This window comes from Hemitrygon akajei, chromosome 1 (assembly GCF_048418815.1).
Source record: "Hemitrygon akajei chromosome 1, sHemAka1.3, whole genome shotgun sequence".
NCBI classification, from domain to species: Eukaryota; Metazoa; Chordata; class Chondrichthyes; order Myliobatiformes; family Dasyatidae; genus Hemitrygon; species Hemitrygon akajei.
The window spans coordinates 181,829,857-181,844,508 of NC_133124.1; positions in this window are offsets into that span (position 1 = coordinate 181,829,857).

Consider the following 14,652-nt stretch of genomic DNA (forward strand, 5'->3'; position numbering starts at 1 on the left):
ACTCTGTGGCCACTTTATTAAGTATCTCCTATATCTAATAAAGGTGGTCACTGAGAGTATGTTCATGATCTTCTGCTGTGGTAGCCCATCCACTTCAAAACTTGACATGTTGTGCATTCAGAGCTGCTTTTGTACACACAGCATTGAGTTACCATGGGCATCCTGTCAGCTTGAACCAGTCCAGGAATTCTCCTCTGACCACTCCCATTAACAAAGCAGTTTCGCCCACAGAACTGCTGTTGACTCAATGCTTTTTTTTGTTTTTCACACCTTTGTCTGTAAATCCCAGAGACTGCTGTGTGTGATAATCCCAGGAGGTCAGCTGTTTTTGAGATACAGTACACAAACCACCCCATCTGGCACCAACAATCATTCCACAGTGAAAGTCACCTAGAATCGCATTTCTTCCCCATTTTCATGTTTGGTCTGAACAAGTATACTGTACCTCTTGACGATGTCTGCATGTTTTTTACGCATTGATTTGCTTTCTAATGATTGGCTGATTAGATATTTGCATTAATGAGCAAGTGTATAGGTGTGCTAATTAAGTGGTCATTGAGTGGTTTGGGATTAACGAGAAGAGGATCAAATTGATCATTGTTTGTTCTTCAAGGTAGGATATATTGAAAACAACTTGTCTCCATATTGGAAAAAGGTTTATTATTGTCACATACACAGAGCACACTGTTTATACCATTCAAATCATTCCACAGTGCGTTGAGGTAGAGCAAGTTAAAACAATAACAATGCAGTATAAAGTGTAACAGCTACAGTGAATGTGGACTCTTGACCTGACAGCTCTGAAGTACTATCCATAAATTGTCAAAGGCCAACCAACAACCAACGTGCAAAAGAAAACGTGCAGATATAAATAATACTGATTGCATGAGTTGTAAAGAGTCCTTGAAAGTCAGTTCATCGGTTGTGGGATCAGTTCAGAAAAGTGGTGAGTGAAGTTATCCGGGGCTGGTTCAGGAGCCTGATGGTTGGAGGGCAACAACTGTTCCTCAACAGGAAGTGTGGGATCTAAGGCTTCTGTACCTCCTGTCGGATGGTAGTAGTGAGACGGGGCCATGGTCTGGATGGTGTGGCTCCTTGATGGTGAATGCTGCTTTCTTGTAGCGACACTCCTTGTTGATGTGTTTAATGGTGGGGAGGACTTTGCCTGTGATGGACTTGACTGTATCGTCCAGTTCAACAGACATTTCCATTTTTGACTGTTTCCATACCAGGCCGTGATGCAAGCAGTTAAGATACTCTGCTCTCTGTATGTAATGATATTTGTCAAAGTTATTGGTGACATGCTGAAAATACAAACACTTCCAAGAAAATAGAGGCAATGTTGTGTCTTCTTTGTGCTGACATTTACTAGTCCCAGCACAGATCCTCTGATCTGTTAACGCCAAGGGATTCAAAACTACTGACCCTCTCCATCTCCGTTCCCCTATTAAGTCAGGCTAATGGATTCCCTGCTTCTTTCTCCTGTTGTTCGTATCGGCTCTTTGATTTTGCAGCTATTGAGTGAGAGATCGCTGTCGTAGCATCACTCGACCAGATTTTCAGTCTCCCTTCTATATGCTGATTCGTCACCACTTTTGATTCAGCCAAACTTACTTTGGCATCGGAGCTGTACTTAGCCACACAATCATAAAGTGAGTAGGGCTCGGGGTTAAGCACACATCTTGTGATACACCAGTGTACCTATGCAGCAGGGGGTGTTGCCAATCCATACTAAATGGCCGCAAGTTCATAAAGAGGTAGGTTGTGAGGTTAAGAGTCTATCTTATTGTACTAGAGAACAATTTAATAGTCTCGTAGTGTAAGGTAATGGTGGAAACGTATGAAATTCACAGCCACCGACATTGAGTTGTGGTTTACTTTAAGAGGCTGTCCTGACGCGATGACATAATTACGCAACGTGCTTTTTTTTGCCGTGCTTTTGTTCAGTGTTTGGAGTGGTTACGGTATTTCATGACATAAAGCGCTTTAGTCGTTTTTATTTTGCGAAAACCTACATTGGTGATTCCAGAGTTATTGAACGTGTCGGCCAATGCAGTCGCTTTCAAACTGCCGGAGTTTATGGCAACAAAGTGCTGTTGCTTGGTCTGTACAAACCGAGGCCCAGGTCGCGCTGCAAGAAATCTCTGCCGACAGCAGGAAAAATTTCAATGTGGTTGCGTCGCTCAGCAAATCCACGGCTGCAAGAGTGGTGAGTCTACTAGAAACACCACCCCCCCCCCCCGCCCCGAACACGATAAATACCGATCGCTGAAAACTCACCTTGTGCGGACATTTGGACTGTCGGACAGGGGCGAATCTATGGAAAACAGCGCCTATGGCAAGCACTGAAATTGCGCTCCTGTCCAAATATCTGACACCCATCTTTCAGATAACTTTACCATAATGTCAGATCAAAAATATAAATCGAGCTCGTTAATCTTTTTGTCAGTGTTGTGCAAACGAGCGAACCTTTCGTCCATTTCTCTGAAGACGGTGGAGTGTTCCCTTCTGACTCTTTCCATTTCCTCCTTAGGTGTTAACTCAGCGTCTGTCGAGTTTTCGAGGAAGACGCAAGCAATCTCCCAGATGTATGGATGGGCCAAGGACATAGGGTAACAGAGGAAATGAAGCAGATTGACATTAGGAAGGAAACAGTGATGAGTAGACTGATGGGGCTGAAGGCTGACAAATCCCCAGGTCCAGATGGTCTGCATCCTAGGGTACTAAAGGAGGTAGCCCTGGAAATTGCGGATGCATTGGTAATCATTTTCCAATATTCCTTAGATTCAGGATCAGTTCCTGAGGATTGGAGAATGGCTAATGTTATCCCACTTTTTAAGAAAGGAGGGAGGGAGAAAACAGAGAACTATCGACCTGTCAGCCTAACATCAGTAGTGGGGAAGATGCTGGAGTCCATTGTTAAAGATGAAATAGTGGCATATCTAGATAGCAGTGATAGGATTGGGCCGAGCCAGCATGGATTTACCAAGGGTAAATCATGCTTGACTAATCTATTGGAGTTTTTCGAGGATGTAACCAGGTAGTTAGACAAGGGAGATCCAGTAGATGTAGTTTACCTCGATTTTCAGAAGGCATTTGATAAGGTCCCACATAAGAGATTGGTGGGTAAAATCATAGCTCATGGCATTGGGGGGAAGACATTGACATGGATAGAAAACTGGTTGGCAGATCGAAAGCAAAGGGTAGCGGTGAATGGGTGTTTCTCGGACTGGCAGATGGTGACTAGTGGGGTGCCACAGGGCTCGGTATTGGGACCACAGCTGTTTACGATTTACATCAACGATTTAAATGAAGGCATTGAGAATAACATCAGCAAGTTTGCTGATGATACTAAGCTGGGTGGTAGTGTGACATGTGATGAAGATGTAAGGAGAATTCAGGGTGACTTGGATAGGCTGGGTGAGTGGACAGATACTGGCAGATGCCGTTTAATGTGAATAAGTGTGAGGTTATCCACTTTGGGAGTAAGAACAGGAAGGCAGATTATTATCTGAGTGGTGTAAAGTTAGGTAAGGGAGAAATACAAAGAGATCTAGGAGTCCTTGTTCATCAGTCACTGAATGTGAATGAGCAAGTGCAGCAGGCAGTGAAGAAGACTAATGGAATGTTGGCCTTTATTACAAAGGGAATTGAGTACAAGAGCAAAGAAATCCTCTTGCATTTGTACAGGGCCCTGGTGAGACCACACCTGGAGTATTGTGTACAGTTTTGGTCTCCAGGGTTAAGGAAGGACATCCTGGCTGTAGAGGAAGTGCAGCATAGATTCACAAGGTTAATTCCTGGGTTGTCAGGACTGTCTTATGCAGAGAGGTTTGGAGAGACTGGGCTTGTACACGCTGGAATTGAGATTGAGAGGGGATCTGATTGCAACATATGATTATTAAGGGATTGGACAATATAGTGGCAGGAAATATGTTCCAGATGCTGGGAGAGTCCAGTACCAGGGACATGGTTTGAGAATAAGGGGTAGGTTATTTAGGACAGAGTTAAGGAAAACCTTCTTCTCCCAGAGAGTTGTGGGGGTCTGGAATGCACTGCCTCGGAAGGTAGTGGAGGCAAATTCTCTGGATGCTTTCAAGAAGGAGCTAGATAGGTATCTTATGGATAGGGGAATCAAGGGATATGGGGACAAGGCAGGGACTGGGTATTGATAATAGATGATCAGCCATGATCTCAAAATGGCGGTGCAGGCTCGAAGGGCCGAATAGTCTACTTCTGCACCTATTGTCTATTGTCTATTGTCATTCGTTTCTTTCGTGTCTGATGTCTTTCAGCTTCAATATTCCATTCTTGACAGGGACTGACTCCTTCGAGTGACTCACTGACTAACACTTCTCTTTCATCATAAAAATGATCTCAGGGGGCTTTCAAATCCAGGGCAGCATCGTGGAAGTTCATGCTAGGATCCTGCAGCCTCTTGTGAAAACGGTCAATGCGAATGAATACTTTGTTCCAAAATTGTAGCAAAATCCGAAATTCGTAGCTCAACATGCAGTTGTACAGCTGCCTTGCATCACTTCTTGTTTCACTGGTATCGTTTTCGTTGTCTATCATGTTCCAGAGAGCTTGAAGTATCTCCTCAAGGTACTTGTTAATGGGCTTCACTGCTTCTGTCATTGCACTCCACCTGGTTTCAGACTCCGAGTTCAGACACGGCGTTTTTGAGTTTTTTCCAGCGCTGTGTTGAACGAGAGAAAAACACGTAGAGGGCTTTGATCGTTCCAAAAAACATGACCATCATTGTATCCTGCTTGGCTGCATGTACACCCACCAGTTTAAGTGAGGTATGGTCACAATTCACAAACACTGCCAGGTTGTTTTTCTCACTTATTCTTTGATGAACACCACTTCTGTGTCCAGCCATCACAGAAGCGTTGTCATAGCACTGTGACCGACAATCTTGTAGCTCCATTTCGTCCTTCTCTAGCTGTTTCAAGATGTCTGATGCTGATGCAGATTCGAAGCCAGCATCCTTCTGGCTTATCTGGATAAAACCAAGGAAGGACTCTCTAACATGGACTGTTTTCCTCTCAAAGTCAACTTCCGCACACCTCACTACTACTGACATCTGCTCACGGTGTGCCTGATCAGGAGTTGAGTCGAACATGAGACCACAGTACTTTGCTTTATGAATGTTTCTCAGTAAACTCTGGTGAACAGTGGATGCCATCATGTGGATGAATTTGTTCTGGACACCTGGTGGAAGATAAGACATGGATCCAGGATGACTTTGCAAATAAGTGAGGTGTTCTTTTATCACAGGGTCAAAAATGACCAGTTGTTTCAGTAAGTCAATGAAATTTCCCACATTCCCACATCGTCTAGCTGAAGTGACTGCCTGTATCCTCGCAAAGCCAGGTTCTCAGTTGCCAGAAAGTTTATGCAGTGAAGGATTTTCATCAAGATATCACACCACTTCTGCTTTTCCTTCTCAATCCGTGACTGGAATACTGCGTGAATAACTCCTCTGTTTCCAGCTAAATTTCTTATCATTTTTTATCACTGTGTGAAGCATTCCCAATGATTCTTGGCATTTGCATGAACACTAATCCTTTCAGGTGTTTTCCACTGCTTGAATCCACTTTCCTGTTCCAATGAAGATTGATAGTCTGACCGGAATAGAGGAGACAACAGATACAAAATGCAAACTGTTTAGAAGGGGAGCGAGTCTCTTCCTCACCATGACCATTTCCCAATTTCCTCTTGAACGAAGTTTTGTGCATTGAGCCATTATTCGTTGGTAGGAAAGGCCCCTCACTGTACTGGAAATACGTCCAACCGAGCTTTATTATTTCTGTTCTCAATGCATCAGGCAGAATTGCTTGTCCAGTATTCTTGTTGAACTTGACAAGTCCAATGTCATGCTGTTCAATCACTTCTGGTACGACATTTCGACACCATCCAGTTCACTAGGTTCAGTGTTGTTAGGTTTAATCTCATCGGGTAAACTCTCCAATAAACTCAACATCACCATCACCACCATTGTCTTCCCCTCCTGTCATGTCCACGTTCTCTGTGGCAGCCTCACTCTTAATCGCGCCATACTCGGAGTTATCTGACTTGACATCCTCCTTGGCATGTGAGGCATTTGTACTTGATTCACCTTTGGATTCTAACAAAATTGTAGCAGGTGCAGATGACTCCATGGGATGTGTCAAACTGATTGTTCCGAACTTTTCAAAGAAGGGCATGAAGAACTTGCTTGACTACTTGGCTTCCTCTGCCTCCAACTTTTGTCTCTTCCATTCTTCAGCTCCACTTTCCTTCTTCTTCGTGAAGAAACGTTTCATGGTCTTCTTACACAATGCTCTGAAATAAGGCCATCCTAGTTCTTCTCATTCATGATAATCAAAGACAGATCATACATCTGAAGAAAATTCTTTTTTCACTGTCCGAGGATGGCTTGTCTGACTTTAATAGAAATTGCTCAGTGGAGCCCCCCCCCCCACTTCAAGTGGTGCCCAGGGCACGTGCCATACCTGCCATACGTTAGATATGCCACTGCTAACGGAGTCTGAGCGCGCCAAACATTTGCTCTCCTTGGTTGGCCTCGGAGCTAATTGGCTACATGTTGTGTCTTCTGGGAAATCACCATCCTTGCTTTACATTCAGCCGGGTAGTGGTGCCTCCTTCCTCTACCTCAATAAGCCCAGTCAGCAAGGCCGCCAACATAACGACGTCCGCGGCTGAGAAACAGACGATGCTGGGTCTGTGTATTTACCACGAGCGCTAGGAATTCATGACCACCTTGCAGCTTCGACAGTACCAGTGCATCTGGACATCAGAGGTCTGAAAACCGGCTTCTAGGGTCGTCTACTGTTCATTACAAACCTTCGGGCCGACGTTTCCTGTGTGACACGTTTGCTCAAGGGAGGGAGATCTAGCATCGCTTATTGATGAGAAGGCAAAAAACAATGAAACCTCACTGGAGGCAGCAGGATCCAGACTCATGGGACGACGAGTGATCCTCTGCTTCAGTTGGCGTCATCACACATGGGAATTCATCTTGGCTAAAGTGCCTACACCTCTGCTCGGAGCCGATGTCCTGCCTGCCAAAAATTGTCATTCAATCTTAAGAACTGCCAGCTTGTGGATATCAAGGACTTTGGGTCGTTACACTGCTCCCAGAGTAAGTTTCCCACAACGACTCAGTCAAGAGTATGCAACATTGCATGTGATGTTACTCGACTGCTGGACAAATTCCCTAACCTTACCAAGCCCACATTCTCCACGACAGTCACAAAACATAGGCAGAGCACTGCGTTTCTGCAACTGGCCCGTCAATCCATCCCGCGCGCATAGACTGGACCCAGAAGAGCTGGCAATCACGAAGGCTGAGTTTGCCAACATGCAAAGACTCACCATTGTACGCTGGTTGAATAGCCCCTGGGCTTCACCCTTCCATATGGTCCCCAAGTCCGATGGTGGTTGTGTGGCGATTACTGACGCCTCAGTGAGGCCAACACCCCCCATCGTTACCGGGTTCTACAAATCCAAAACTTCCCGGCACATTTAGCCTGAAAGTTAATTTTTCCAAAGTCAATATAGGCTTTATAGGCTATATTGATGGCAATATAGGCTGCCATCCGACGCCCATGTTCTCAGAAGTCGTTCTTGAAACGACCCTGATGCCACTTGGTCTGAAACCTAGACATTCCAATGGCTGATGGACTCTGCTTTAAAAAGATTTAATTCTTCTTACTTGTCAACATCACATCCAAAACCTAACACGTACCTCATCTCCGTGCACTTTTCAAGCGCTTAAGCCAACACGGGTTGATAATTAAACTTGCTAAATGTCATTTTGGGTTGACAACCATTAACTTTCTTGGCCATCACATCTTGCAGAAGCTATGAAACCTCTCCCATCGAATGTAGCCTCTATCATCACTAAAAAGTTACAGAAGTTTTTAGGCATGGTTTATTTATCAGAATCTGGTTTCATATCACTAGCATATGTCATGAAATTTATTAACTATACAGGAACAGTACAATGCAATACATGATAAATAAACAAAAAAAGAATCACAGGAAGCATATATTTGTATATTATATAGTTAAATTAAGATAAGCAGTGCAAAATACAGAAATAGAATTAAAAAAGTAATCAGGTAATGTTTATGGCTTCAATGTCCATTCAGAAATAAGATGGCAGAGGGGAAGAAGTTGTTACTGAATCACCTAATGTGTGTCTTCAGGCTTCTGAACCTTCATCCTGATGGTAACAGTGAGAAGAGGGCGTGCTCTGTGTGGCGGGGTCCTTGCTGATGGAAGCTGCTTCGCTGAGGCTCTGCTCCTTGAAGATGTCTTGGATACTATGGAGCTCGCAGAGCATTCCACGAGCTGCTGAAATTGTACTCCCCTGCACAGTGCGCAGAAAGGCAATACCACTAATCACATGCTTGACTGGTCAGTGGAATTGACCAGGGCACTTTATGATTCCAAACGAGTTCTTTATAACGCGAGCCTACTGGCACACCCACTCCCCAATGCACCCATAGCCATTACAACTGATGCTTCAGACTGTGCTGTGGATGCTGAGCACTAACAGTTAGTCAGAGTCGTGTGGCAGCTATGGGCAACCCTAGGTAATTTCCAAGCTAACGACATGTTCAGCACAGCTTTGTGGACTGAAAGGCCTATATTGTGCTGTAGGTTTTCTATGTTGTTATGTAAGTGCCACTAAGTTTTCCATCCTGAAGCTTGCTCCATATTCCCACCATCCCCTGTGTGAAGTGTTGTAGAAGACATTGGTGCGATAGGCCTTGGTGTACTGTGTGCAGTTCTGATCGCCCAGCATTAAGAAGGATGTCATTGAGCTGGAGAGGGTGCAGGAAAGATACAAAAGGAGGTTACCAGGACTGGAGGGCTTGGGTTATAATAGTCCCTGAATAGTCTGGGACTATTTTCCCTGGAGTGAAGGCAGCTGAGGTGTATAAAGGTGAGGTGTAAAAACCAAAGGGCATAATTTTAAGATGATATCAGAGAAAAGGAGGGGTAAATTTTTTCACCCAACGAGCTGCCAGAGAAAGTAGTTGAAGCTGGTAGAATGACTTGGACAGGTACATGAATAGGAAATATTTAGAGGGATATAGGACAAACTCAGGTAAATGGGATTAGTTTGGATCGGAATCTTGGTCAGCATAAACCAGTTGAGCCAAAGGGCCTTTTTCTCTGCTTTGTGACTCTGTAAGTGTCTGGGGGAGTGAGGTGGCTCGACATTGCCCTCTGGTGGCAGTGTGGATTGTGGGTCCTGGTTCCAATTCACCACTCCCTGGCTGTATTAATATAAGTTTGCTTTTAAGAATCAGAATCAGGTTTATTAGCACTGACATTTTTATGAAATTTGTTGTTTTGTGGCATCAGTACGCTGCAAGACATAAAGGTGTACAAGTTGCAAAAGTAATTAACATGCAAAACATGAATAATGAAGCAGGGCTCATGGGTTCATGCTCCATTCAAAAGTCTGATGGCAGAGGGGAAGAGGCTGTTCCTGAATTGTTGAGTGTGGGTCTACAGGCTTCTATACTTCCTTGCTGATGATAGTAAAGAGATGAGTGCATGTCCGGGATGGTGAGAGTCCACAGTGATGGATGCTGACTTCGTGAGTCACCATATCTTGAAGATATCCTCGATGGTGAGGAGGGCTGTGCTACTTCTGCACTCTCTCCATAGCCTTCCTGTAATGGCATGACCAGAACTAAATGCAATACTCCAGATGTGGCTTGAACAGAGTTTTATAAAGTGGTGATGTAACTTCTAAATTCTCTTGATCTCATTCTGTGAGATGCCAGCTGAACTGCCGTTGCTTCAACTCCTATTCCATTTCTCTTGCTCCCTCTGCTGGTCTTTTGGCCTACAGCACATGCCAGGACAGAGAATTGCTGAGATCCGCCAACATCTTTCTAAAGATCTGATGTGTCCCAATTATACAGTTAGAGTTAGAGAATTATACAGCACAGGAACAGGCCCTTCAGCCCACATCCTCCATGCTGACCAAGTTGTCTTATTGAGCTTTTCCCATTTTCTCGGTTTGTCCCATACCCTTCTAAACTTTTCCCATTCATGAATCGGATCAGATATATCTGAAACATTGTAATTAGACCCACATCTACCACTTCCTCTGACAGTTTATTCCATACACCCAATGTCCTCTGGGTGAAATTTCTGCCCCTTTAATTCTTACCTCTCCCACCTTAAACCTGTGCTCTCATGTTTTAGAGTCCATTACCCTGGGCAAACGTCTGTAATGGTCAACCTTATGAACACCCCTCATGGTTTTAGAAACCTCTAAAGTCACCCCTCAGCCTCCTTCACTCTAAGGAAAACAGTCCCAGCTTATCCAGTCTCTCCTTATAACTCAAACCCCCTCCCCCATTCTCAGTAACATCCTCGTGAGTCTTTCCTGCACTCTGTCCAGTTTAATAACAAACAGAATTAGCAACAGAATTAGGCCATTTGGCCAATGGAGTCTGCTGTGCTATTCCATGTCTGATGATACCTTCAAGCTGAAAGGTCTGAAGGAAGATAAGTCACCTGGCCCAGGGTTCTGGAAGAGCTGGCTAAAGTATGTATTAGTGACGATCTTTCAAGAAGCACTATATTCTGGAATGGTTCCGGAAAATTGAAAAATTACAAATGCCACTCCACCAATCAGCAGATGCCTGGGTTAATTACCAGTGGTAGGTAATGTAGATGGTTTGGATATGATTCAACGCAGGATAACGTACAACCGATTAATAGACCAATGGTGGGAACATTCTTGCTGCCATAACATTACATTTGGACTGAACAAAGCACTTCAGTGTTTATTGTCCAAATTCCGGAAGCGTATTCCTGTGTAACAGAAGCAGCTTCACACCTCCCAGGATCCCTAGAATTCGACTCCAATCTGGGAATGTTTGCGAGCATCCAAAACTCCGTACATAAGCCCCTCAAAACTGGGTTGTTCCATTTCTCAATATAAACCCACAAGTCCCTCAATAAGATCACAGCCTGTAACCCACTGCCATTGATCTGTTACTATCTATAAAAACTCTCACCCCACATGTGGATGGGATCCTGCTGTACATAAAAACGGTGGAGTCGAACGGAACTGCCTGAACCTTTAACTTGGGTTGGTCCGCTTGATCTCACCCATCCGCTTGATAAACCATCAAACTCTCCCGGCTGACTGCTTCATTCTATAAACAAGCGAGGAGGATCATTAAGTGTGACAGGTAACAAATAAACTGCCCCTACACCTCGCTCACTATCAACTCTCAACTTTCCTCCCTCCTGTAGAGAGAGGTGACAAGCTATTTGACCTGAATCCCTGCTGTCCCTCACATACGCATCGACACTTCCTGTTTCATTCATCCTTGCATTCCCGTCAACTTCACCCCTCACCGCCAGGGTCTACTCCTCACCTGCACACACTGGGGGTGGGGGAGGGTGTTTTAACTCACAGAGGATGATTCCACCTGTCTTTTTTGGGGGACACGGGAGGAAACTACAGAATCCAGGAGAAACCCACTGGGTCCTAGGGAGAAGATGCAATTCCCACACATATATTCAGTGCCAGAGGTTGGGATCAATCCCTGTCTTTAGAGGTGAGAAGGAATGTGTGGTCTAAGAAAATGTGCCCGTGTCCCAGACCACGATATGAGCTATGCTCCAGCGTTAATCCCATCAGTAATGCTGACCCCCTACCGTGTCCCTAATCCCAACCCCATTCTCAAAACCACAATCTCCTTTCTACTCCCATCTCTCACTTCCTAATCCCACTACCTTCAGCCACATACTTAATTTATAAAACCCAATGCTATACTTTCCTCAACCCAACTCAATTTCCATCACCTTTGCCAGTACCGATCCCAACATTACCCTATTCCCAACACCAATGTCTAAACACAACTATTCCCAACATTGAACCCATTTCATTTCCCAAACCAACACAACTGCAAAACACAACCCATTCCATTTCTGAACCCCCAATGAACAACACTAATCTAATTCACAACCTAACAGGCAGTTCCAACCCAATCCCATTTGCCAAGACCAACCCCAACCAATTCACAAACCTTACCAGCATCTTGCCAGCTCCAACCCAAATCTAAACCCCAATCCAACACCCACCATATTCCCTCCATCCAGTCCGACGGGAAGTCCTTACCTTCCTCAGTCTCCTCTCATTGCTTCCTCTGGCTGAGGACGTTACCGACTCGGTCTCGGTGTAGGGTAGGGATAGCGGCAGCGCCTCCTCCTCCTCTACCCTAGGTGGGTGTGCTGCCGTCATTCAAGCCCCTTCGCCCTCTTCCTCCTCCTCCGGCCTTCTGGCGCAGCACGTCATCCAAGAAGGGGTCGCCATGGCGGGAATACCGGGCAGGGATGCGGCAGCGATCCCGTTCCCTCTCCAGCTCGGTCAGGTCGTATCGACTCCTGCTCCTCCTGGCATAAGGTCTTCGTCGTTCCGGGGAGCTGTCCCGTGGATAGCCGCAATCGAAGTCCAACGAAAAGTTAAGACAGAAGATTATCAACATAGAAAATAGAAGTGGAAGGAACAGCCTACGGTTCTGGGTCTCGAAGATTTAACCGAAAGTAATCATCCTAGGGAATCTTTTGCAAACTTTCTGCAAGAATTATTTCTCGAAGACTATTCTCTTGAGGTTATGCAGGAACGTGCTAAGTTTAAATAAGCTTTGTTGGAATTTTTTAACAAGTGTTTTGACCCAGTTTGACTGAGAATCTCATTAAAGATGGAGACTTCGAATAGTTTCGTTTGAATGCTGCAGCACAACGATTTTTTAAATTTGAAAGCTAACTGCTTAGCCTATTTTTTCATGAAGATATAAGATTAAATGTTTAATGCCTCTGCATGTATAATTGTTTCTTTTACTTTTGGTAAACCTTTGTATCTAATTTCCTTTTGTATTTTAATACTGTACTTTTGATAGACGAGAATTGAACTTTTTGTTTGGATATTGTTTAGTCTACGTTGGAATATCAATAACCTTGAAAGTAATTGGAGCGATCACCAGGTTTTCTGGGGGGGTTGTCCGTAGTTGTAGATGCCGGCTTTCTATTGGTCTGACTTCTTTCTTTGGGTGTCAAGAACGGGGACAGGATTGGACCCAAATGCAGGACGCAGACACTGAAGTACTAGGGGTTGGACAGGGGTTGGATTCCGGAGGTCAGGCGAGGCGGGAGGAACCCAGAGTTCGTGGCAGACAGGAGGATCCCACAGTTGGTGGCAGACAGGAGGATCCCAGAGTTCAGGCAGGGCAGGAGGATCCCAGAGTTCAGGCAGGGCAGGAGGATCCCAGAGTTCAGGGAGGGCAGGAGGATCCCAGAGTTCAGGCAGGGCAGGAGGATCCCAGAGTTCGTGGCAGACAGGAGGATCCCAGTGCTCAGGCAGGGCAGGAGGATCCCAGAGTTCAGGCAGGGCAGGAGGATCCCAGAGTTCGTGGCAGACAGGAGGATCCCAGAGTTCTGGCAGGGCAGGAGGATCCCAGAGTTCAGGCAGAGCAGGAGGATCCCAGAGTTCAGGCAGGGCAGGAGGATCCCAGAGTTCGTGGCAGGCAGGAGGATCCCAGAGTTCGTGGCAGACAGGAGGATCCCAGTGCTCAGGCAGGGCAGGAGGATCTCAGAGTTCGTGGCAGGCAGGAGGTTCCCAGAGTTCTGGCAGGGCAGGAGGATCCCAGAGTCCAGGCAGGGCAGGAGGATCCCAGAGTCCAGGCAGGGCAGGAGGATCCCAGAGTTCGTGGCAGACAGGAGGATCCCAGTGTTTAGGCAGGGCAGGAGAATTCCTCATGGCGGGCCGCATGGATCTAGGGCAGTGCCGCCACCCAGGCAGAAACGCGGAGGCTTGGGCAAGGCGCAGACACCTGGGCAGGTGTGGGGCACAACCCTTAGGGACCAATAGGTGGAAAGGGCAGAACCTCCGCCGGGCAGCGGCAGTCCGGCCGGATCTCCCCGACGGAGGCAACGGGTAGGAAAAAGCAGAACCCCCGCCGGGCAGCGGCAGTCCGGCCGGAGCTGCCCAACGGAGGCAACGGGTAGGAAGGGGTAGAACCCCCGCTGGGCAGCGGCAGTCCGGCCGGATCTGCCCGACGGAGGCAAGGGATCAGAAGGAAGCTGGGTCCAAGGTGAGCAGCAGGACTACCATGATACACCGGGTACATTGGTAAAGGCAACCGACAGCGTGGGCAAGGCGAATAAGGCGGAACAGCGGGACCAGCGCACAGGGGAGAAGCAGGGGAACATGACCAACCAGATAGAGCATCCACACAACAGAACAGGCCAGCAACCAGGGCAGGACAGGATTCCGAGCCGCCGGTCCAGGTACAGAGCGGGTTAAACCGGCTTCAGAGCAGGACGACCCCACAACTAGGCTCACTCCCCGAGCCCCTTATAAATATCTGCCCCCTAATAGGCAACAGGTGTACCTCCTTTAGCCAAGATGATCCAATGGCTCTGTGTGACAGGAGGGCTGGCTGCAAGGCCCGGAGTCCGCAGACCGTAGCCAGACCCGGAAGGCGGGCTCCGGACCTGATCCCAACATTGGGAGGTGGGCAGGGGTCTGTTTTTTTTTTCTGAGAAGCTGCTTTCGAATGTTTTTTAGCCAGTTGTTGCTTGATTACCATTTCTCAA